Below are 22,160 nucleotides of genomic sequence, written 5' to 3'. Positions count from 1 at the left end.
GTGCCTCAATTTCTCTAGTAGTAAAATGGGGAATATAACAATATATCAACCTTATAAGGTTGTTGTGAACATTAAATGAATTAATACAAATAAAGGATTTATAACAGTGCCTTCCATGTGCCACTATTCTCCTTACTCCAGAGTCACCTCTTCTCCTCATGGCAGGTAATATATAGGGGTTTCTCTGTTCTTCAACTATCTTTACCAAACAGGAAGGAATGAGCAGAGAAACCTGAAACCAATGTCAGGTTGCTGGAAAGTTTGTCCCAGCAGCTGGGTTCCAGGTTATGTAATCCTGGAGGAACCTGGCATAGGAGTAAGAGTTAAAATTGTCCAGAAGGCTCAAGTTCCATTCCCAGTTCTGCCACTGGCTCACTTTGATCTTGGGCATGTCACCTAACTTCTGAGCCTCAGTTTTCTCAGATGTAAAATAGGGATCATAATTAATTCCTTCATTTATTTTTCAGATCTCATTCTTCTTACCCCCTTCATTCTAGCTATATTACTTTCTTGTTGCTTAAGCATAACAAGCTTATTCTTGCCTATTACTGTCACAGGGCCTTTGCACTTACTGTTTGCCCTTTTCTGACACACTCTTACCTCAGATCTTTGCAGATCTTAACTTCTCACTCACTCCATTTAGGTCTCTGTCTGGTAGTCACCCCTTGAAGAAGCCTTCCCTGACCATTTTACTTAAAATACACCTCATTTTCACTGCTTGTCATCCTTTCTTCCCTTACTGTGCTTTATTTTTCTTTATAGCACTTAGCACAACCTGAAAATATATATTTAATTACTAATCTATCTTTGGCTAGGATGCAAGCCATGTAAGGGCAGGAACTTGGAATGTCTGCACTGACCTAAGTGCATGTCTCTTCTGAGCAGGACCCTGACTGACTGCTCTTTTTGTTATAGGTGAGCCCTGTTCCCAGAGGCAGGTGGTGCTGACTCTGTAATCCAAAAGAGGAAATTGCTGGCTGAGCTCAGCCTTGGTACTGGTGAGTGAGGGTGTCTGGACAAACTCTGGGCAAGCTTGGGCCAAGATATAGGTTAACTAGTTTGGGGCTTATTTTTACCCTTAGATAACAGGTAATTACTCTTCTATTCTGTATATGAGAGACTGGCACAGACAGCCTTCCTGAGGATTGAACTTGCTTTCCTGGAGCTGCTATGAGGTGATTTGGGATCATTTGCCATGAATAACGAAAAGCAGCCTCATTTCCTTCTGGCTGCTGCTAGCTACTTTCTGTTGAGGATCTCCTGGACCTGGTAGCTAAACCCATTGTCCCACAAGCTCTCTTGACATGACCTCATAGCCCTTGGTGACTTTCCTGATTTCATTGTTGACTTATAGTAGCCTCCTCCCTGGTCTCTCTTTCACCAGTTTTCACCCACTCTCCTAGGTCAGCTTCAGAAAATCCTGCAGTTCTATCAGTGATGAGGATGGAGTGAAAGAGTGGGGCTGTGTGAAGGGGTAATCGGGGAGCTTAGAAGGAAAGAACACGGATGGTGAGATGGGAAAGGAAATCACATTAAGAACCAACTGTGTTATGGATCTCATTTAATTTATATACAAAAGCCCCATTTTATAGATTGGGGAATTGAGGTTCATGAAGCTTAAATACTTTTCACAGGGTTCACACCTGGGAATGCATAAAGCTGATGTTAGAACCCAGGTCAGTTTAAATGTAAATACCATTGTTCTTCCTGACTTGCTAGGGTTTACTTGGACGCTAATCTCCTTGGAGTCCTGATGTTTCTTATAACGTTCAAGAAGACAGACCTACTTAGGGATTCAGGAAGGAAGTGCAGTTATTTGAGGGGCCCAGCAGGGCAGGCAGGAGTCGGGGGTCCCATTTGAGCAATGGCATTTCTTTTTATTTTATTTTATTTACTTATTTTTTATTAAAGTGTCATTGATACACACTCTTAAGAAGGTTTCACATGAAAAACATTGTGGTTACTGCATTCACCCATATTATCGAGTCCTCCCCATACCCCACTGAAGTCACTGTCCATCAGTAAGATGCCACAGAGTAACTTACTTGTCTTCTCTTTGTTATCCTGTCTTCCCTGTGACACCGCCCCCCCGCCCCCAACCATGTGTACCAGTCATAATACCCCTCAATCCCCTTCTCCCTCCCTCTCCACCTGTCCTCCCCAACCCCTTCCCTTTGGTGACCGCTAGTCCCTTCTTGGAGCCTGTGGGTCTGCTGCTGTTTTGTTGTTCAGTTGTTATACTCCACAAGTGAGGGAAATCATTTGGTACTTGTCTTTCTCTAAGCAATGAGGGGGTCAAGAGGCTGAAAGATAGAAGTTTTAAGTAGGCAGAAGTCCAGGTTACATATGACTAGAAATAGAAGAAAGCATCTATAATACATGGGATCCCATAAACACTTGGGCTAGCACAGATAGGGATCTGAAGAGTTGTGTTGGAGTTGGGAAATGTTAATTTTTAGTCTTTACTCAACATTTGCCCTTGGACAATCTCTATTTCTCTATTTCTAAATTGGAGTTCCTCCTGCACCCCATCATGCCTATTCTGCATCCAGCCATGCAGGATATTACAAAGAATCAAATGAGAAATGTAAGTTGGAAAGTTTTGTAAATGTAAAGCAACATCACCTAATGAGAGAATGGGAAAAGAAAACATTACAAGCATCTCAGTCCCTGACATGTTTGCTACTCCACCCACAAAGGGAAAAGGGAGGGTTTTCCTTTGGAAATCTGCCTTCTTGCCTTCTTCTGCAGTTCCTTCCTGAAGCTCTATCTTTACATAAGGGAAGGGATTCCAGGGCACAGAAACAAAGCTAGGCATCATCGGCAGCCATGATTTCCAGCATGTGACCTGCAGAGTTCAGGTTTAAATGCAGTCATGCAGCCTGGCTTCAAGGCCATTGCTGGCATAGATAATAAAGGCAGTTTTTGAGAGCCCATCCCCAGCATGTGTCTGCATTCACCGACTAGTTCCACTGAGATGTTGTCTTTTTCTGCTCTGTCATCTCAGAAGAGGAAGGTTTATTCCTATTTTGGCCTTAGGTTCTCTGCCACCCCCACATCCCACCCTCTAACTGCTAATGAAAAAGGCATTCATGTTGTAGCCTCATATTTTATTAGAGGCCATGGTAATTCCAGTTTTCCCACCATCTCTGTCTTGTCCTTGTCCAGTGTTAACAGGCCACTCTACATACTCTGTAACAGTGGACATTCTGTTCTTCCTCTGTCTGCCTGAAGTTTCTACACAGAGGTCTATCCCCTGCCTAATGCTCTGGGAATCCACATCAGCTAATCTTCCCACCTATTCTGAATCTGCAGGCTCTTGCTGCCACCTCTTTTTATCTGGTTACTCTGAAGTTCTGTGGTTTCGGACCTTACATGGCCTCGGCTCCAAGCTTGGATCTTACTGTTCTTACAACACCTGCCCTGTAATGGAGTTCCACTGTTGACCATTTTAAAATATGAAACCATGTTAAAAAGTACATAATATACTGACATCCATATAGTGTGTTATTTATCTAACATCCTCAATTTTCAAGAGTCAAACTAAAAAAAAGGAAACAAAGCACTGTCATCCTTAAACCTTTGCACAGCACTAATTTAATCCTATTTTTATGTGTTGTTGCAACAAGTTTAGCATAAGATTAAAAGCAGCATATAAAAAGGGAGAAAGGGGCTGCTATATTAGCAGCCAGAGGTGAGAACTGAAAGCCGTGTCAGTAAGGAAGGGGTGAAAGAAGAAAAAGAAGTTAAAAAGTGAGTATGGAGGCCATTTAATTTAGGTGTAACAGCTGTACAGACATCTGTGTGTTTTAATAAGGTGGGGCAAGGTAATTAAAAATTTTTTTATGAAGGTATTATTGATACACATTCTTACGAAGGTTCACATGAAAAACAATGTGGTTACTACATTTACCCATATTATCAAGTCCCCACCCATACCCCAATGCAGTCACTGTCTATCAGTGCAGCAAGATGCCACAGATTCACTATGTGCCTTCTCTGTGCTACACTGTTCTCCCCGTGATCCCCCACACCATGTGCACTAAACATAATACCCCTCAATCCCCTTCTCCCTCCCTCCCAATCTGCCCTCCCATGCCCCTCTCCTTTGGTAACCACTAGTTCCTTCTTGGAGTCTCTGAGTCTGTTGCTATGTTGTTCCTTCAGTTTTGCTTCGTTGCTATACTCCACAAATAAGGGAAATCATTTGGCACTTGTCTTTCTCCGCCTGGCTTATTTCACTGAGCATAATGTCCTCTGGCTCCATCCATGTTGTTGCAAATGGTAGGATTTGTTTCTTATGGCTGAATAGTATTCCATTGTGTATATGTACCACATCTTCTTTATCCATTCATTTACTGATGGACACTTAGGTTGCTTCCATTTCTTGGCTATTGTAAAAAGTGCTGTGATAAACATAGGGGTGCATATGTCTTTTTGAATCTGAGAAGTTGTATTCTTTGGGTAAATAACAAGGAATAGGATTCCAGGGTCAAATGGCATTTCTATTTTTAGTTTTTTGAGGAACCTCTATATTGCTTTCCATAATGGTTGAACTAGCTTACATTCCCACCAGCAGTGTAGTAGGATTCCCCTTTCTCCGCATCCTCCTCGCCAGCGTGTGTTGTTCTTAATCTTTTCGATGCTGGCCATCCTTACTGGTGTGAGGTGATACCTCATTGTGGTTTTAATTTGCATTTCCCTGATGATTAGTGATGTGGAGCATCTTTTCATGTGTCTGTTGGCCATCTGAATTTCTTCTTTGGAGAACTGTCTCTTCATATCCTCTGCCCACTTGTTAATCTGGTTATTTGCTTTTTGGGTGGAGGTGTGTAAGTTCTTTATATATTTTTGGGGGGCAAGGTAATTTTAAGGTAGTTCTAGGTACCTCTTGAAGGCCAGAGTATCAGAAAATATTAAATTATTTGTGGAGTCTACTATGTTATCAGCTGTTAAATTGGATGCTGTATATAAATCAATTTCATTTTCACAGCAGCTTGGGAGGTAGGTGATGATATTCTCATTTTATAAATTACTGATTTTAGAGAGGGATACACAGGCAGTGATTGGAAGGTCTAAGCTTAGAACTCAGAGGAAATCTTGCTCCAAAGAACAAAGTTTTTCTGTTATCTTGCATTGGCTCTTTCCCCATAACTTGAAGCCCTGATCCTTCTTAGTCTATTGGGCCAGTGGTTCTCCCCCAACTGCCACCCCCTTAACTCTGACCTCTCTTCATTCTTCTATATAAAGTTTTCTTTCTAAAGACATTCATTCTTTTTTTTTTCTCACATAACAACAATGTAATTGTCAAATTCTGGAAATTAACATTGATACAGTACAATCATCTAAAGATCTTACTCAAAATTTGCCAGTTCTCCCACTAATTGTAAAGACATTCATTCTTTTATCAAGTATCTATTGAATGTATACCATGTGCCAGGCACAGTTTTAAGTGTTTGAAATGTAGCAGTGAAATAAAAATAGTTTTCTCTTTTGTAGTTAATACTGTACTGGAGGAAAACAAACAAATGAATACATATGAAGAAAAATAAAGTAGGATAAGGGAATAGGGAGGGACTGAGTGAAGAGAAAAGGCCTCTGTGCAGAAGTTTTCAGGAACTGTAGTAATGAGCTGTGTTTAACCTACAGAGTAACATTCCAGGCATAGAGTAACATTCCAGGAATAGAGTTCAGCAAGTTCAGAGGTTGTGAAAAATGAGCACCCTTATTGTGTCTGAGGAGCAAAAGAAAGCCAGTGCAGCTAGAGATAAAGTGAGCAAGGGGGAGAATGTGGACTGGGAGAAAAAGTCACAAGAGCAGATAGGGACTTTAATTCATGTATGGCTTTGATTTGAGTGAATAGGAAGCCACTGGAGAATTTTGAGTAGAGGAATGACATAATCTTACACCCATTACAAAAAAACAAACCTCTGCCTGATTGCACCCATTAGGACCTTCAGTATAATGTTGAGTTGGTGAAAGCACATACTCGTATTTTGTTCCCAATTTTAGGGAGAATGTTTTCGGTCTTTGACCATTAACTCTGGTGTTAGCCATATGGATTTTTTTATTTTTATTTTTTGAGAGGACATCTCTCATATTTATTGATCAAGTAGTTGTTAACAGTTAACAACAATAAAATTCTGTACAGGGGACTCAATGCCCAATCATTAATCCACCCCAAGTCTAATTCACATCAGTCTCGGGTCTTCTGAAGCACAACGAACAAGTTCTTACATGGTGTACAAATTCTTACATAGTGAACAAATTCTTACATAGTGATTAAGTTCTTACATGGTGAACAGTACAAAGGCAGTCGTCCCAGAAACTTTCGGTTTTGATCACGCATTATGAACTATAAACAATCAGGTTAAATAAGAATATTCGTTTGATTTTTATACTTGATTTATATGTGAATCCCACATTTCTCCCTTATTATTATTATTATTATTATTATTATTATTATTATTATTTATTATTTTTTAATAAAATGCTGAAGTGGTAGGTAGATGCAAGATAAAGGTGTAACACATATTTTAGTGTTGTAAGAAAGCAAATGTAGATGATCAGGTGTGTGCCTATAAGCTAAGTATTAATCCAAGCTAGACAAGGGCAACAAAACATCCACGGATGCGGAAGATTTCTCTCAAAATGGGGGGTGAGGTTCTAAGCCTCACCTCTGTTGATCCCCAATTTCTCACCTGATGGCCCCCCTGCGACTGTGCCTGTCTTAGGTTGTTCCTCCCTTGAGGAATCTTACCCGTCTCTGGCTAACCAGTCATCTTCCGGGGCCAGACAGGAAAATGTAAAGTTGCTAAGTGAGAGAGAAGCAATATTGTTTGAAGAGGTTGGCTTTTTACTTCTTTGCAGATTTATGCCCTGTGGGTTTTATGCCCAGCATTTGTCTTGAGGTATCTTTACCACTTGGAGAAATTATGATACTCGGTAAATTCGATATGAGGCACGAATTCTATTTAAGGGTTGTAATTAGGGAGGAGGAAAAAAAGCTATAGAAGTAGCACACGGAAGAAAACATGGGAAGATTGGTTATTTCTTTGACATATCTTCTTGTAGAGTAACTTAAGTATGTATAGGTTTTAAACTACTAATTAAATTGTACACACATTAACATAATAGGAATACAGTTACATAACCAAAGCAGACCTACAATTACCAGCCATCTCCAGTGAAACCAAGAAAACCAGTTAGGCACCCTAAGCATTTGTGAAAACTTATCTATGATATGTGATGGATATTGTCTAACTGAATTTGAATAGTTTGAGAAAAATCAGACAATTTAAAACAACACATTCCTGCGAACTGTTCAACTCCCATATGTTCTTTTAACAGTAGATAGTCTGTAGTCTCAAGATTTTGGAGCACTGCAACTTGCACTTCTCCTAATTCTTGGTTGAGTTCCAACAGTATAGATCTAGTCAAATTTGTTATTTTACTGTATGCACAGGCCAGCTTAGATAACTCCTTCTTCATTCCAATGGCAAGTCCAGGAACCGGTGGGATGAATGCAGCTACAACTGCAGCATCGCCTGGATCTTTGTTGAGGTTTTTTGATGATCATCTTCTGGAATGACTCTTCCAGAGTATGTTGATGTTGGAACTTCTTCATATCGTATCTTAGTTCATTTTCTGGGTAGCCAAATTAGGCTTTGATCCTCTGTATAAACACAAACAGACCCTTTGCACACACTTTGATATGCCCTTTACCGTTGTGAAGAACTTATTATAGATCACCACACAGGAACTGCTTTTTTTTTTTTTTTTAAGAGAAAGGAATATTATCAGAAAAATGTACTTCCATAGCTGACCATCTGACACCCTTTAAATGATCAAACTTAAGGATATTTAAAGCATGCATTAATAGCTGACTTACAGTTAGTTTTATCCTATCAAGGAGTAATCCCCCTTTCTTTTTTTTGCTTTTTTTTGTTATCATTAATCTACACTTACATGAAGAATGTTATGTTTACTAGGCTCTCCCCTATACCAGGTCCCCTCTGTAAACCCCTTTACAGTCACTGTCCATCAGCATAGCAAAATGCTGTAGAATCACTACTTGTCTGCTCTGTGTTGTACAGCCCTCCCCTTTCTCCCACCCCCCACTTTATGCATGCTAATCTTAATACTCCCCTTTGTCTTCCCCACCTTATCCCTCCCTACCCACCCATCTACCCCAGTCCCTTTCCCTTTGGTACCTGTTAGTCCATTCTTGGGTTCTGTGATTCTGCTGCTGTTTTGTTCCTTCAGATTTTCCTTTGTATTATACTCCACAGATGAGTGATATCATTTGGTATTTCTCTTTCTCCGCTTGGCTTATTTCACTGAGCATAGTACCCTCTAGCTCCATCCATGTTGTTGCAAATGGTAGGATTTGTTTTCTTCTTATGGCTGAGTAATATTCCATTGTGTATATGTACCACATCTTCTTTATCCAATCATCTACTGATGGACACTTAGGTTGCTTCCAATTCTTGGCTATTGTAAATAGTGCTGCGATAAACATAGGGGTGCATCTGTCTTTTTCAAACTTGAGTGCTGCGTTTTTAGGGTAAATTCCTAGGAGTGGAATTCCTGGGTCAAATGGTAAGTTTATTTTGAGCATTTTAATGAACCTCCGTACTGCTTTCCACAATGGTTGAACTAATTTACATCCCACCAGCAGTGTAGGAGGGTTCCCGTTTCTCCACAGCCTCGCCAACATTTGTTGTTGTTTGTCTTTTGGATGGTAGCCATCCTTACTGGTGTGAGGTGATATCTCATTGTAGTTTTAATTTGCATTTCTCTGAAAATTAGCGATGCGGAACATCTTTTCATATGTCTGTTGGCCATCTGTATTTCTTTTTTGGAGAACCGTCTGTTCAGTTCCTATGCCCATTTTTTAAGTGGATTGTTTGTTTTTTGTTTTGTTGAGATGGGTGAGCTCTTTATATATTTTGGATGTCAAGCCTTTATCGGATCTGTCATTTTCAAATATATTCTCCCACACTGTAGGGTTCCGTTTTGTTCTGTTGATGGTATCTTTTGCTGTACAGAAGCTTTTCAGCTTAATATAGTCCCACTTGTTCATTTTTGCTGTTGTTTTCCTTGCCCGGGGAGATATGTTCAAGAAGAGGTCACTCATGTTTATGTCTAAAAGGCTTTTGCCTATGTTTTTTTCTAAGAGTTTTATGGTTTCATGACTTACATTCAGGTCTTTAATCCATTTTGAATTTACTTTTGTGTATGGGTTTAGACAGTGGTCCAGTTTCATTCTCCTACATGTAGCTGTCCAGTTTTGCCAGCACCATCTGTTGAAGAGACTGTCATTTCACCATTGTACGTCCATGGCTCCTTTATCAAATATTAATTGACCATATATGTGTTTGGGTTAATGTCTGGAGTCTCTAATCTGTTCCACTGGTCTGTGGCTCTGTTCTTGTGCCATTGTCTTGATTACTATGGCTTTGTAGTAGAGCTTGAAGTTGGGAAGTGAGATCCCCCCTACTTTATTCTTCTTTCTCAGGATTGCTTTGGCTATTTGGGGGTCTTTGGTATTTCCATATGAACTTTTGAATTATTTGTTCCAGTTCATCAAAGAATGTTGCTGGTAATTTGATAGGGATTGCATCAAATCTGTATATTACTTTGGGCAGGATGGCCATTTTGACGATATTAATTCTTCCTAGCCATGAGCATGGGATGAGTTTCCATTTGTTAGTGTCCCCTTTAATTTCTCTTAAGAGTGACTTGTAGTTTTCAGGGTATAGGTCTTTCACTTCCTTAGTTAGGTTTATTCCTAGGTATTTTATTCTTCTTGATGCAATTGTGAATGGAATTCCTGATTTCTCTTTCTATTGGTTCATTGTTAGTGTATAGGAAAGCTACAGATTTCTGTGTGTTAATTTTGTATCCTGCAACTTTGCTGAATTCCGATATTAGTTCTAGTAGTTTTGCAGTGAGTCTTTAGGGTTTTTTATGTACAATATCATGTCAGCTGCAAATAGTGATGGTTTGACTTCTTCTTTACCAATCTGGATGCCTTGTATTTCTTTGTTTTGTCTGATTGCCGTGGCTAGGACCTCCAGTACTATGTTGAATAACAGTGGTGAGAGTGGGCATCCCTGTCTTTTTCCTGATCTCAGAGTAAAAGCTTTCTCCCTCTCACTGTTCAGTATGATGTTAGCTGTGGGATTATCATATATGGCCTTTATTTTGTTGGGGTACTTGCCTTCTATGCCCATTTTGTTGAGAGTTTTTATCATGAATGGAGGTTGCCTTGTCGAATGCTTTTTCAGCATGTATGGAGATGATCATGTGGTTTTTGTCCTTTTTGTTGATGTGGTGGATGATGTTGATGGATTTTCGAATGTTGTACCATCCTTGCATCCCTGGGATGAATCCCTCTTGGTCATGGTGTATGATCCTCTTGATGTATTTTTTAATTCGGTTTGCTAATACTTGGTTGAGTATTTTTGCATCTACGTTCATCAGGGATATTGGTCTGTAGTTTTCTTTTTTGGTGGGGTCTTTGCCTTGTTTTGGTATTAGGGTGATGTAGGCTTCATAGAAAGAGTTTGGGAGTATTTCCTTCTCTTGTATTTTTTGGAAAACCTTAAGGAGAATGGGTATTATGTCTTCTGTGTATGTCTGATAAAATTCCGAGGTAAATCCATCTGGCACGGGGGTTTTGTTCTTGGGTAGTTTTTTGATTACTGATTCAATTTTCGTTGCTGGTAATTGATCTGTTTAAATTTTCTGTTTCTTTCTCGGTCAGTCTTGGAAGGTTGTATTTTTCTAGGAAGTTGTCCATTTCTCCTAGGTTTTCCAGCTTGTTAGCATATAGGTTTTCATAGTATTCTCTAGTAATTCTTTGTATTTCTGTGGGGTCCGTCGTGATTTTTCCTTTCTCGTTTCTGATTCTGTTGATGTGTGTTGACTCTCTTTTTCTCTTAATAAGTCTGGCTAGAGGCTTATCTCTTTTGCTTATTTTCTCGAAGAACCAGCTCTTGGTTTCATTGATTTTTTCTATTGTTTTATTCTTCTCAATTTTATTTATTTCTTCTGTGATCTTTATTATGTCCCTCCTTCTGCTGACCTTAGGCCTCATTTGTTCTTCTTTTTCCAATTTCGATAATTGTGACATTAGACTATTCATTTGGGATTGTTCTTCCTTCTTTAAATATGCCTGGATTCCTATATACTTTCCTCTTAAGACTGCTTTCACTGCATCCCACAAAGTTGGGGCTTTGTGTTGTTGCTGTCATTTGTTTCCATGTATTGCTTGATCTCTATTTTAATTTTGTCATTGATCCATTGATTGTTTAGGAGTATGTTGTTAAGCCTCCATGTGTTTGTGAGCCTTTTTGTTTTCCTTGTACAATTTATTTCTAGTTTTATACCTTTGTGGTCTGAAAAGTTGGTTGGTAGAATTTCAATCTTTTGGAATTTACTGAGGCTCTTTTTGTGGCCTAGTATGTGGTCTATTCTGGAGAATGTTCCATGTGCACTTGAGAAGAATGTGTATCCTGTTGCTTTTGGATGTAGAGTTCTGTAGATGTCTATTAGGTCCATCTGTTCTAGTGTGTTGTTCAGTGCCTCTGTGTCCTTACTTATTTTCTGTCTGGTGGATCTGTTCTTTGGGGTGAGTGGTGTGTTAAAGTCTCTCAAAATGAATGCATTGCATTCTATTTCCTCCTTTAATTCTGTTAGTATTTGTTTCACATATATTGGTGCTCCTGTATTAGGTGCATGCATGTTTATAATGTTTATATCCTCTTATTGGACTGAGCCCTTTATCAGTATGTAATGTCCTTCGTTATCTATTGTTACTTTCTTTATTTTGAAGTGTAATTTGTCTTGATACTAGTATTGCAACACCTGCTTTTTTCCCACTGTTGTTTGCATGTAATATCTTTTCCCATCCTTTGACTTTTAATCTGTGCATGTCTTTGGGTTTGAGGTGAGTCTCTTGAAAGCTACATATAGGTGGGTCTTGCTTTTTTATCCATTCTGTTACTGTGTGTCTTTTGATTGGTGCTTCAGTTCATTTACATTTAGGGTGATTATTGAAAGATATGTACTTATTGCCATTGCAGGCTTTAGATTCATGGTTACCAAAGGTTCAAGGTTGGCTTGTTCACTACCTTACTGTCTAACTTAACTCGCTTATTGAGCTATTACAAACACAGTCTTATGATTATTTCTCTCCCTTCTTATTCCTCCTCCTCCATTCTTTATATGTTGGTTGTTTTGTTCTGTGCTCTTTTTAGGAGTGCTCCCATCCAAAGAAGTCCCTCTATGATATCCTGTAGAGGTGGTTTGTTAAGGGAGGCAAATTCCCTTAACTTTTGCTTGTTTGGGAATTGTTTAATCCCTCCTTCATATTTAAATGATAATCGTGCTGGATACAGTATTCTTGGTTGAAGGCCCTATGTTTCATTGCATTAAATATATCATGCCATTCTCTTGTGGCCTGTAAGGTTTCTGTTGAGAATTCTGATGATAGCCTGATGGGTTTTCCTTTGTAGGTGACCTTTTTTCTCTCTCTGACTGCCTTTAATACTCTGTCCTTGTCCTTGATCTTTGCCATTTTAATTATTATGTGTCTTGGTGTTGTCCTCTTTGAGTCCCGTCTCTCGGGATTTCTGTGTGCCTCCGTAGTCTGAGCAACTATTTCCTCCCCCAGTTTGGGGAAGTTCTCATCAATTATTTCTTCAAAGACACTTTCTCTCCCTTCTTCTCTCTCTTCTTCTGTTACCCCTATATTGTGGATATTGTTCCTTTTGGATTGGTCACACAGTTCTCTTAATATTGTTCCATTCCTGGAGATCCTTTTATCTCTCTCTGCATCAGCTTCTGTGCGTTCCTGTTCTCTGGTTTCTGTTCCATCAATGGTATCTTGCATCTTATCCATTCTGCTTATAAATCCTTCTAGAGTTTGTTTCACTTCTGTAATCTCCCTCCGGACGTCTGTAATCTCCCTCCGGACGTCTGTAATCTCCCTCCGGACTTCATCCCTTAGCTCTTGCATATTTCTCTGAAGCTCTGTCAGCATGTTTATGATTTTTATTTTGAATTCTTTTTCAGGGAGACTGGTTAGGTCTGTCTCTGCAGATCCTCTCTCAGGTGTTGTCTGAACTATCTTGGACTGGACTAAATTTTTTTGCCTTTTCATGGTATTATCGGTGGCTGTAGGCAGGTTGTGGGTGTGTCAGCTGTTGAGGAGAAAGTCCTTTCCTGCTTGCTGTATGCCTTGCCCTTTTCCACTGCCTGTGTTGGTTACCCGCACTCCTGGAGCAGCCACCGGTTTAATCCCCTAAGCTGCTTTGGGTGGGGTCTCCGTCAGAGCAGCGCGGAGCCCTCTGGGTAGTGGCAGGCACGCCAGGTGCACTCCTCTGTGATAGCGGCGCCCTTGCCAATAGCGGCCTTTGGGTCTGGCCCGAGTAGCTGTGCATTGGGCTTGGATTCCCGTCGGCTGCTGGAAGCGTGCCTGCTTTCTCTGGCTCCGCTGCAGGTGCGTGCGGGGCTCTCCTGCGTGGGCCTTTACAGGGCTCCTCTGGCTCCACTGCCTCCGATGCGTGCGAGCTGCGCCTGGGCTATTCGGTCGCCACCGCTGCGGGCTCGCACAAGCCTCTCCTAGTTCCCTCTGTCGCCGTTGGCGCACGCGATCTACTCCCAGTCCCTTCCAGCGCCGCCACCCCCAGCATGCGCTGCCACTCTCCCGGCACTGAGCCAGTGTGTCGGGGTCCGCTCTGGTTGGAGGAACGACTGGCAGGCTGCTTAGTGCCGTGAGGGGCTTCAGAGCTGCACTGCCTCCCCAGGGTTTAGGGCGCCTGAGGTTCCCCGGGATTCCCAGCTGCTGGATAAGTGTGCCGAAACGACTTCGTGCAGCTATGGGGTCCCTGTGTCTTTAAGACTTGCAGAAAGCACTCGCTTTTCTTTTGTCTCAGGGACACCGGTTGCGGGGACCTGCCCACAGGTTTTGCTTTTCCATTTCTCTAATATGTAGCACCCCGTGCACCTTGTGTCTGTGTTCCGGGTGCGGATTTCTAGAGCTGGTTGTTTAGCAGTTCTGGGATTTCACTCCCTCCTAGTTCTCTCTTTTCTTCCCGCTGGGTTCTGGGGTGGGGGAGCGTTCGGGTCCCTTCTGGCTGGGGCTTGTATCTTACCCCCTTTGTGTGATGTTGAGTTCTCACAGATGTAGATGTATCCTGGCTGTTGTACGGCATCCACTGGTGTCTCTTTTAGGAATAGTTGTATTTATTGTATTTTCCTAAATATATATGTTTTGGGGAGGAGATTTCCTCTGAACTACTCACGCTGCCATCTTCCCATGATCGCATAGTATTTCTTTTTTTTTTTTTTTTTTTTTTCCATCTAGAAATATCTTTATTTCACCTTCATTTTTTTTTTTTTTTTTTTGAGAGGGCATCTCTCATATTTATTGATCAAATGGTTGTTAACAACAATAAAATTCAGTATAGGGGGGTCAATGCTCAATGTACAATCATTAATCCATCTCAAGCCTAATTCTCGTCAGTCTCCAATCTTCTGAAGCATAACGAACAAGTTCTTACATGGTGAACGAATTCTTACAGAGTGAATAAATTCTTACATGGTGAACAGTACAAGGGCATTCATCACAGAAACTTTCGGTTTTGATCATGCAATATGACCTATAAACCATCAGGTCAAATATGAATATTCATTTGATTTTTGTACTTGATTTATATGTTGATCCCACATTTCTCCTATTATTATTATTATTTTTATTTTTAATAAAGTGCTGAAGTGGTAGGTAGATTCAAGATAAAGGTAGAAAACATAGTTTAGTGCTGTAAGAAGGCAAATGTAGATGATCAGATGATCAGGTGTGTGCCTATGGACTAAGTATTAATCCAGGCTAGACAAGGGCAGCAAGACATCCACGGATGCAGAAGATTTCTCTCAAAGCAGGGGGGGTGAGGTTCTGAGCCTCACCTCTGTTGATCCCCAAATTCTCACCTGATGGCCCCCCTGCGACTGTGCCTGTCTTAGGTTGTTCCTCCCTTGAGGAATCTTACCCGTCTCTGGCTAACCAGTCATCTTCCGGGGCCATACAGGGAAATGTAAAGTTGGTAAGTGAGAGAGAAGCCATATTGTTTGCAAAGGTTAGCTTTTTACTTCTTTGCAGATTTATGCCCTGTGGCTTCTATGCCCAGCACTTGTCTCGAGGTATCTTTACCACCTGGAGGAATTATGATACTCGGTAAATTCGATATGAGGCACGAATTCTATTTAAGGTTTGTAATTAGGAAGGAAGAAGAAAAGCTATAGATGTAGCATATGAAGGAAACTTGGGAGGATTGATTATTTCTTTGGCATATCTTCTTGTATAGTACCTTAAGTATGTATAGGTTTTAAACTACTAACTAATTTGCACACACATATTAACATAATAGGAATACGGTGACATAAACAAAGCAAATCTATAATTACCAGCCATCTCCAGTGAAGCCAAGAAAACCATTTAGGCACCCTAGGCATTTGTGAAAATTTATCTATGATATGATGGATATTTTCCAACTGTACTTGAACCATCAGACAAATTAAAGCAGCCCATTTCTGGGATCTGTTCACATCCCATATGTTCTTTTAACCATAGATAGTCTATAGTCATGAGATTTTGGGGTGCTACAACTTGCACCCCTCCCAACTCCTGGTTGAGTTCCAACAGTACAGATCCAGTCAAATTCGTTGTCTCACTGTCGCATAGTATTTCTTTATAATCCTTTTAATTCCTCTAAAGTCAGTAGTGATATCCCTTTTTCATATCTAATATCTTCTCTCTTTTTTGTTGGTCAGTCTTGCCAAAATAAACATTTATCAATTTTGTTGATCTTTACAAAGAACCAACTTCTCGCTGCATTGTTTTTCTATGCCATCAATTTTCTATTCTAATCTTTCCTAAATTTATCTTGCTTTGGTTTAGTTTACTCTTTTTCTAGTTTATTATTTTTTATTACCGTGCAGCCCAAATGAAACTCTTCTTCAGGCTATGGGCTATCAGTTTGCTAGTACTAATGTCTGAAGAAGTACATGGAGACCCAGGGCTTAACTCAGAAACAATGGGGGAGACAAGTGGTCTACAGTGTATGTGTTACCAGCAGGCAGCGGGGCTAGGGTTACACCCATAGTGCAGGACAGACTGGATCCTGCCTGCTTCAGGTCAGTATAGGGCAGGTTTTTGGGGCTGGCCTGATCTTTGTGTAGGAGATGAATGTAGTGGAGCTGGAAATCAGGTGATGTATGGAAAGGCAGAGCTCCCCAGGTTTTTGAGGAGATTTTGCCTGAAACAGAGCTGGAGGAGACAGCTGCTCACTTCACACATTTCAGAGGCTTCAAAATGGCTTTGGAGTCCTTGCACAATACCTGTTACTTGTCAATGACTGAGATTCTAAAGAGAGATTTGATTCCATTAAAGCAATAAGGCTTAAGTGCTGATTCCAAAGGTAACGTTGAGGTGGAAAGAGCTCTGAGCAACACCTGGGCTTGCTGGGTGCTTATTTGTGGCCTTAGTTTTCTCATCTATAAATAAGGAATAACAATGTCTTCTACCCAGCCAGTTGTGTAAGGCACATTACCAAAAAGAAGAGTTTCAAATAATAACAAAACTGTTAGGTATTGCACAAATGTAAGGGGACTGTTAATGTTAGTAATTATGGTGATAGGGACCTGGGACAGAGTCTGAGAAGGTCTAGGAGCAGCAGCGGTACATCATCGTCCTTCTGGGTGTGGGGATGCCTGTCTGACCAAAGTTCAACTTTGTAGCTAAGGCAGGAGGTTCATCGTCTGCCAGTGTAATCATCAGATGGCTCCTCGAAGATTCTGTGGAGCAAATCTGAGGGAGGCCACCAGAGCAGCTCAGATAAGAAGCAGCTCTCCCTGTTCTCTTACCACCCAGGAATATTGCCCATATTTTATTACTTTGGTTCCAGAAACAGCTGGCTTTCTGAGGGTTCTATAATAAGAAAGCAATAAGGTCCAGCTCACTTGAGGGGAAAGAATAGTGAGCAAGGGCTCTGGACCGCTTTAGATTCTGTGTTACCCTCCTTCCTTCCCGAGTTTTCATTAAAACTAAAGAGACTCTTTCTGCCCCACTGGAGTAGCAGGCCAGACAGAAAGAGGGACTGAGAGGTCTTATAAGTCAGATCAGCTGGAGCGAGGTTCTAAGGATGTCGGCTGTGGCAGAGAGGCAGGGTCTGAGGCTAAGAATAAGGCCAAGAGATCAGGAAACCAAGGTCTATCAGCAGCTGTGGTACTAGAAATCTGAGAGAAGTAGAACATGAATAAAGGGTATTTATGATCTAACAGGGCAGATGCAGAGAAAACCTTTTATGTTTTAGGGCAAAGCAAAACTATCCTACAAAAGATCATAGTAATATAAAAGCAGAAATTGCTTCTTTTGAATTGTCATTTTGTATTATTTGAGTCTCCACTCTCCTCCCCTACCCTCATTGATCCGCGCCCCATCTCCCCATTAGCGTAATCTGTAAAGAGTTATTGTACTAAGAAGTGCATAGGTCAAGAGACAAAAGTTACCTACAGTATAACTCATCTCTGGGAAAATGAGTTAACTGCATCTTTCCCATTGTTGTGGATATTTGAAAAAACTTTATACCATATGATGCTGGGGAAAGAGAGGAAGCTTTCCAAAAGTATGGATCCTTGCTCTGACATTTGTATCCTGTATAACTAACCTCTCTGAGCTGTAGTTTCTCCATCTGCAAAATGGGAGCAGTAATGCCTATTTGGTTATTGTGATGCTAGTAGAAGATGAAAAAAAATGCCTGGCCTGGATTGGTATTCAGTCTCTAGTGATTGAATTAAATTCTGATACCATGTGTTTGGTGTCAGGTTGTGGTAGAAGTTTATCATTGTGACCCAGGCTCTTAGCCCTGTTGTAATAACTCAAACCTTGGGAAAGCATTTAATAACTCTGGGCCTCAGTTTCCTCAACTCTAAAAAAAGGGAATGAGGTAGAACGTTGGTCTCTAACTACCTATGTCCCTTCCAGTTATGTGCCTCTACAGGCAATATTGGTCTGTGGGTCAAAGGCATTAAAGAGTCAAGAGGGAAAAAAAAGTCAGGGGCAGTCAAAGGAGAAGCCTCCATTTCAGGCCTGCTTAAATCAGTGGGGACAACTACAAAGAGAGCCGTTATCTACAGTGAGAAGGTGTTGGAACTGTTTGAGAGTCTGCTGAAGGGGCCTGCCTGTTACCCAGCATTTGGAGAGAAACATTAAAGAGGTCGAAATAGCCTGGGAGGTTGGAGACTGAATAGATACAAGTATGAAATCAGGAGGCATAGGACCCAGTTTGTGCTCCATTACTCACTTTCTCAGTGTTCTCCAGTCAAGCTGTTTCTCTTCTTGAAACATCCATATCCCTAGCTGTAAAATGAATTAGGTGAGGTATTCTCCAATGGTCTCTAGGGCTTTCTAAAATTTCATTGTGTACTTTCTTCTGGCTCTCAAGTTGTGTTTGTTAGCCCAGCTTTTGCCTTTGGTGTGGAGGATTTCATTTACATGAGAAGGCTTCTTAACTAGGGTTTGTTTAGCCCTGGAATATTTGGAATACTCTTGAAACCACAATTTCAATCCATTAAGAAAAATCATACATTTTTCAAGTTGAGAAATACCATGTTTCACTTGTCCATCCCCCTTATCACTGGGAGATAATGCAACAAAGTAGAAAGACTACAGGCTTTGATAGCACACCTTGAGTTCAAATTTCTGTCAGTACTAGCTTAATCTCTCTGAGCCATGGTATCATCAACTGAAAATGAGGATAGTGATAATAGAGTAGGTACATAGAGAATTACTATTTGGAGAAGGAAAAGAAAAAAACCTCAGGCCTGAAAGATGAAGTCTACCTGTTCAGGGTTGAGCTCAGACCAGAAAGAACCTCAATCTCATGTCTCAGTTCAGAGTTTTCTTCTCTAGAGCCAAGGTCAGTTGTACCTATGCTATGTAGTAGCAAAGATTGGAACTGAAAGCATGTCAGCTCTCTTAATGTCTTCGCCAACAGCCTTCTCAGTTCCCCTGTGGCGTAAGTCAATAACACAGCTCGTACTTGTTTTAGAAACAAGCATTCCATAAGCACTTCTGTTTGATCTGCTTTGGCTCATACAGGATACAGATGCTCTTAGAATAGCACATCAGACTCTACAAATCAGCCCATTCCCATTCTGAGCCACTCACAGCTCTGAACTGCTGCTGGCTAGAGTTTGTCCCCAAGTCCTTCCCACCTGTCATGTGAATCACATTTAGTAGTCTTTTCCTATTTGCCCTTTTCCTCTTGATGGAAGTAACACTTACTGAGTGCCTACTGTGTGCCAGGTGTTGTGATAGGTACCTTTTAAATTGATATATCTTTAAATTGATTACCTTTATCTTTATAACACATTAAGTTAATAGCTCCAGAGGGAAAAAGCTGAGGCTCAGTAAAGTAGGTATGTTTGCCTGTGGTCACATGTGTAGTCTGTGAAAGAGCTGGGGTTTGAACTCAGGTTTTCCTGACCTTATAGATCCCATGCATTTAGTATAGTAAACTCTTTCCTGAGTACCATACTGCCTCTCTGGCCTCAGCCCTTCCAGCAGGGTAGAGTGTTCAAGAGTACCCAGGAAGGGGCATTCAGTGGCTTTAGTAAATGGAAATATCTTTCATGCCTTTTCCCATGAGTTTCTGCTCTACCTTGTCTCAAACCAATGTCTCCAGGACCCAGGTGTGTGGCTCAGAGATCCAACCACTAAGCCAGAGGCCAGGTTTCTTTCCATCTTCAACATAGAATGCTGAATCCTTGGTAAAATGTTTACCTGTTATTTTCAAAGTTGAGTGGAGGTGGGAATGGGGGGTGGGGTCATAGTTCAAGCAAAACCCCTACTTGTATGCCCAATTCTGAAATGCAGGGAATGAAGAGAAAGGTTGTATACATCTCAAACTGATGAGTCTCCTTCAGAGACCTGGAAGGAGAGGAGACACAGATGTTCTAATAGGTGCCCAAATCCAAACTTACTTTTCATTTTACAAAGCGCTTTACTTGCAGAGATCTTACTGTGAGGAAACTGAAGGCACCAGCCTTTATGTGGCAGAGCGAGGAGCTAGAGTCCAAATCCTTAGTCTTGATAAAGCCAGTGATTCTAAGCCCTCCCTGAAAGGGTTCTGTCCCTGGCCTTGGACCCCACCCAATCTTAAGTTGCAAAAGGGGCAGTCCCTTAGTCTTTGCCCTTTTCTGGGCCTCCTCTGCCTACTGTCCCCTTTTCATCTATTCCTACTCAACTGCTAGGCCCTTCTTAATGAGACCCCTTTCTAATGGTATATTTTTATGGATAGGGTAAACATTTTTGGCTTTGCATTTTCCTCAGGATCACTGGCAATAAAATGATGGTATTTTAGGGTGTCATACTGAGAATGGACCTTAACTAACAGTCATCACATTGACAATGGAATCCTTTATTCAAAGATAAAATTTAACATCTAAAACAACTGTTCTCTTTGAAGTGGCAGTTGGCGTGGGGGGGGCGCAGAGTCTAAGAGTCTAGCCTTCTTGCTTATCCTTACCAAAGACACAAAGATAGTCTCCGAGGCATCTTCCTTAAGCCTGCTTTGTTCCTAGGAATACAGTTTGTAAAATAACACTGACCTAGACCAGCATTTCCGTTTTATAATTGTGAGACTGAGGCCCAGCAAGAGGCAGTAAGTAATATGCCCAGGGTTGCACAGTGAATTAATGGCAGGACTCCTGACTCTCAGCCTGGTGCCCTTTCTGATATACTGAGCTATATGTCATGATGTCATTTCATAAGTGACCACCTGTTCCTCTTCACTGACATCCTGTGTTTGAATACCAGGCTTCTCTTTCCTGACATCTGGTTCTTGGGAGGTAGGGAGGCTTATGGATGTGTATACTGTAGGTGTAATTCTCCTATATATGTTGAGCATGTGTCAGGTTTTGTTTATCATAACCGTCAGAAAGAAAATAGCTAAGAAACTGGATTTATGTTGTTAGAAAAAAAGGATTGCTGAAATTAGATCCAAAATTGATTATTTCCTAATAAAAATGTAACCTTTGATGTTATATTCTCTGCTTAAAAAAAAGTTCACCTCAGTTTTCTGTATATTAACATCTAACTTAACAGGATTTTAAAACATTTGGGTTCTAACCATTTGTGACCAATAAGTCAAACAAATCATCTCTGAGAGTATCAGATGACTCTCAGATGCATACTGAAAAAATGTTCTAACATTACTTTAAAAGATCTCGTAATCATCTTTTTGCCTCTTCCAAGTTTTGGATGATTTTCCTTAACATACCATCACTGAAAATGATCAGAGCTTCTTGTATTAAAACCAACTAGAGCTCTCCCAACCCAGAAAGGCACTCTTCTGCTCAGAGCACAGACCTGACTTCTGTGCCAAAGCTCAGGTAGCAGCCAACAGCAAGCTTTTGAGTTCTGTCCTACAGCTCTGTTCACTGACCTGGATCTCGGCCTTTGCCTAGTCCTAGATTTGCTTCTTCCCCTTCCCCTGGTCATGGATGCTTTTTCCCTGCTCCTGGTTAGCCTCGTGGTCATCTTGGATGCAAAGAAGTTAGAATTCCATCTGGACGAAGTTTATTTTGAGCTCAGATAAAGTAGGCAACTGCCTTCATTATGTGGTTTTTGACTCTGAACACATTTTATCTACCTTCTCATCCCACTGTTACTACCCAAGGCCAGATCTTTTTAATTTTTTTATTTTTTATTAAGGTATGATTGATATACACTCTTACAAAGGTTTCACATGAAAAACAATGTGGTTACTACATTTACCCATATTATCAAGTCCCTACCCACACCCCAATGCAGTCACTGTCCATCAGTGCAGCAAGTTGCCAGAGATCCACTATGTCTCTTCTCTATGCTACACTGTTCTCTCCGTGATCCCCCACACCATGTGTACTAAACATAATACCCCTCAGTCCCCTTCTCCCTCCCTCTCCACCTGCCCTCCCACACCCCTACTCTTTGGTGACCACTGGTTCATTCTTGGAGTATCTGAGTCTGCTGCCATTTTGTTCCTTCAGTTTTGCCAAGGCCAGATCTTAATCATCTTTCACTGAAACTATTTTAATTGTCAGCTAAC

At 40.9% G+C, this 22,160-nt stretch overlaps 1 protein-coding gene across 4 annotated transcripts in view; it reads left to right on the top strand.

The window, feature by feature from the left end:
* RALY (RALY heterogeneous nuclear ribonucleoprotein) overlaps positions 1-22,160 on the top strand; it is a 111,065-nt gene that overhangs the window by 41,379 nt on the left and 47,526 nt on the right. For 3 of the 4 annotated variants that reach the window (XM_017663487.3, XM_017663489.3, XM_017663488.3), the window contains exon 2: positions 916-998. The exons of the other annotated variant lie outside the window; for it this stretch is intronic. The gene's annotated coding sequence lies outside the window, so the exon portion shown is untranslated. The remainder of the gene's footprint in view (positions 1-915; positions 999-22,160) is intronic. 4 annotated transcript variants of the gene reach the window in all.

The sequence above is a fragment of the Manis javanica genome, chromosome 5, assembly GCF_040802235.1.
Source record: "Manis javanica isolate MJ-LG chromosome 5, MJ_LKY, whole genome shotgun sequence".
Taxonomy (NCBI): domain Eukaryota; kingdom Metazoa; phylum Chordata; class Mammalia; order Pholidota; family Manidae; genus Manis; species Manis javanica.
The sequence above is the reverse complement of the archived record's forward strand: the minus strand, read 5'-3'. Positions and strand labels throughout refer to the sequence as shown.